At 39.1% G+C, this 3,383-nt stretch overlaps 1 long non-coding RNA gene across 1 annotated transcript; it reads right to left on the bottom strand.

Annotated features, from left to right (window-relative positions):
• Positions 1–3,178, bottom strand: LOC146467762 (uncharacterized). The gene is made up of 2 exons (XR_014867665.1): positions 3,092–3,178; positions 1–475 (listed from the first exon to the last, which is right to left on the bottom strand). It is a non-coding gene; the product is annotated as an uncharacterized LOC146467762 (long non-coding RNA).
• Between the last annotated feature and the right edge of the window lie 205 nt (positions 3,179–3,383).

The following is a 3,383-nucleotide window of genomic DNA, read 5'->3' on the forward strand; positions in this document are numbered from 1 at the left end:
TCACAACTTAAATCCAATATTTAATAACTATACTTTAACGTTTTGTGTATGCCGTTTACCGTTGTTGCAGAACCTAAGATAAGAATGTCATTATTAGCTGCTTACCGAGAGATTAAAGCAAAGTACACTGAATTGAAGTAACAACAGAGGTGATATGTACATTGGGTACGTTTCTTCCAACACAGTATTCCCATTTCGCATGCCTGTTTTTTTGTCCGGTTGTCTTTGTTTGCTCCTCTCATTTTCCTCCGGCGGTACAGCATTTCATACAAATACATAAGACATCATCAGCCTGGCAGAACTGGGACGAGAAATTAAGACACCGTTTACTGAAGCCAGCTAGTCCGGAAGCCTGACCACCCTGGTTTACATACGGCATGCACATTCGTTGACAGTTCCTTGGCATCCTGTGTGCTGAACAAAGTGAAAGGATGGCAAGAAACATGACTGCTAACATGGCCGAAGAGACTTTCATCTGAAGAAAAGAAAGGAAGAAAACTGATAATAAGACTGAAACAACAGTAGGTTACCTTCGACGGCCTCCACACACACACACTTCAGTGTGTGCCTTAAAGCCGGCTATACACTAAGTGATTTTATTCGCCGATCGCGGCGAATTTCAACGCAAGCAAGTTTCGCCACCGATTGATGCGGACACACTTGGCGGTTTTGTTCGCCGCGATCGCGCGGGCGATGTGGCACTTCAACTTTGCTCCAAGGCTCCATCGTCATCAGGCACACTTGGCGATTTTCGCCGATCGCGGCGATCGGCGTATTAAATCGCGTAGTGTGTCACCGGCTTAAGGCAATCCGTGAAATCGCCGTGTGCCCGGTGCAGCGGTTGCGATTTTCGCCGACCGGCACCGCGATCGGCGTATAAAATCGCCGATATCTGGCATGTCAGATATCGGTGATTAAATTCGCCGGCATTCGCCTAGTGTGCCCGTTCCCGCGATTTTCTTCGCTCATCGCTGCAAATGGCCAGCAAATTCAACCAATCAGGTTGGGCCATTTTATCACACGACTTTTCAAAATGACGGATAGCAGCGCTACTTGGAGCCTGGGAACAAGGTTGAAGTGCCACATCGCTGCAATCGGCGAAAAAAATCGCTAAGTGTGTCCGCAATAATTGGTGGCGAAAATCGCTTGCGATTTTCGCTGCCGATCCAATTCGCCGCGATCGGCGAAAAAAATCGCCTAGTGTGTCGTCAGCTTTAGGTTATGTAATTCCTGTACAACTATTGTCAATTCTGACCTTTTATACACTGCAACTTAAAAGCTACGTGAGTTCATAACGCGGCGTTTACATAAGCTAATGTACAAAAACAAAGCGTACCCTTCTAATCAAGGGTCAGCAAGCACTGTACGGATCAAACCATGTGCTCTTTTACAGTAGAATTACAGCACGATGGTTACTCTACAATTCACTGTAATCAGAGCTCCTAATAATGCTTGATTGTACTGGTTTAACGGAAGCCAAACCACGTTTTTCAGGGAAGAGTAAAATAATTCAGCGGGATTAATTTTAATTTGAAATGTTGAGTTACAGATCTTAGAAAGCCCTCCTCAGGAGCGAAATCTCACTAATATCAATTTACAACTTGAGATCGAAGGTCTAAAAAAAAAAAAATATCTGAAATGTATTTTCATTTCCTCTTACACGTCGTAGATCCCAAAGATTAATTCTTCTCCTGTTGTGAACGATAATAAATTTAATTTAAACTAATCATGCAGTTCTGTTGAGCACATCTCCAAGTTGATATTTTCCTTTATTCTCCTTCCGTTTGTGTTGACAAGTGCAACTTGAATGACCTTACGAGAAGATAAGTGCTGAACATCTTAAAACACAAATATGTTCAGGAAGGATCAGATTTTCCGGAGCTGATAAATCCGGCTTAATTTAATTCATGTAATGATATTTCTTTCAGGTTTCAGGTTCAGGTTTAGGTTTTTCTTATTTGCACGTTTTCAAAAACATTACAATAATATAAAAATATTTTGGAGGCTTGTGATCTAAAGTCCAGTGGGTTATAAAAAGTTCGCGCACCTAATCTAGGAACTTACGTTCACTTATAATCAACGATTTCCTTGGAAACATTACTTAATGGAAAGTAGGGTTTTATTCATTTTAGCTTCATTCTCTTATATATTGTTGTATTAGTTCTCTAAGATGGTAATATGGGTTCAAAAAGTTCAAAAGAAGTAGAGTTAGCTCAGTTGATAAAACTGATCTGCATATTTCATTTCTTTGATATACTGTAATCTTAGATCTATTTAAATTTGTTCTATGTTTACCTCTTAATTCTGAAAATAAAAATGCTTCCGAGACAGTTTATTTAGAATAAAAGTTGCGAAAAGAACATTCTTCAAAATTACCAGCAATTATAGATTGATTTTACTGTTGTTTTGTACATAGTCCCTCGATCTGAGTGAGGCCATTTCGTTTTTACACCCGTTTTCCGTTGTTGCCCTTTCAACCTTATGAAAACGGCCAAGATACAATCCATCGGACTATGTCCGGCAGTCAAACGAAGAAACACGAAGATAGCCTAATCGCTTTTTCTGATTGGCTTACAAACATTAGGCTATCAATTCATATCCCACAGCGAAGTGGTGAAACTAACTGCTTGCTTAAACAGAAGTGAATCTCTTAGTCGTTATAGAATTTTGCACATGCTAAAACTAAGGTTTTTGCAACCTGGGGTAAAAAAAACGTTTATATTATTATTCACTCAATCTTCGGACGATTTTTCCAATGATCATGAGTTATTTAAGTAATCATGACACCGTCTTTCGCATCATCCTTGGCTATGAAATCATATATGGCCGATTTGAGTTATTGTTGAAAAGAAAATGTCATTTTTTCCAGTGTCTAACCTGATAACTTCGAATCCTGTTCATATGACAAATTTCCTCTATCGCTCAGAATTGATGGACATTTACTGAAAAACGAGTAGAACTGTGAACCTGGAAACAGTCAAATGACTCACATGTGACGTGAGCTTTGTCCTCAAATCCCTCTGGGAAATCTTTACGAATGACGCAGTCAATAAGTTTTTTCAAAAGAAAAGAATAATACATTTAAACCTACCTTTCAATAAAATATCACTGATTCAATAGCAACCGCTCTGATCACTTAAGCTTTTCACCACTTCGGTTGACAGACAGCAGTGCTTTCTAAGACGAAACGCATGTATATAAAGTGTTCAAATTAAATCAGTACCATCTAAGATAAGCCTCCTCCACGTGGTTCATCAATGATAACGAAATAAAATTCTGTTCCTCAGAGCGTTTTAATTGTTTTTTACACTTATCTTTGCCTAGACATATGTTGAACCTTTGTAATTGTTCATATATTTTCATTTACTCTGAAATCCATTTTA

This window comes from Pavona decussata, unplaced genomic scaffold, assembly GCF_977016875.1.
Source record: "Pavona decussata unplaced genomic scaffold, jaPavDecu1.1 SCAFFOLD_134, whole genome shotgun sequence".
NCBI lineage: Eukaryota > Metazoa > Cnidaria > Anthozoa > Scleractinia > Agariciidae > Pavona > Pavona decussata.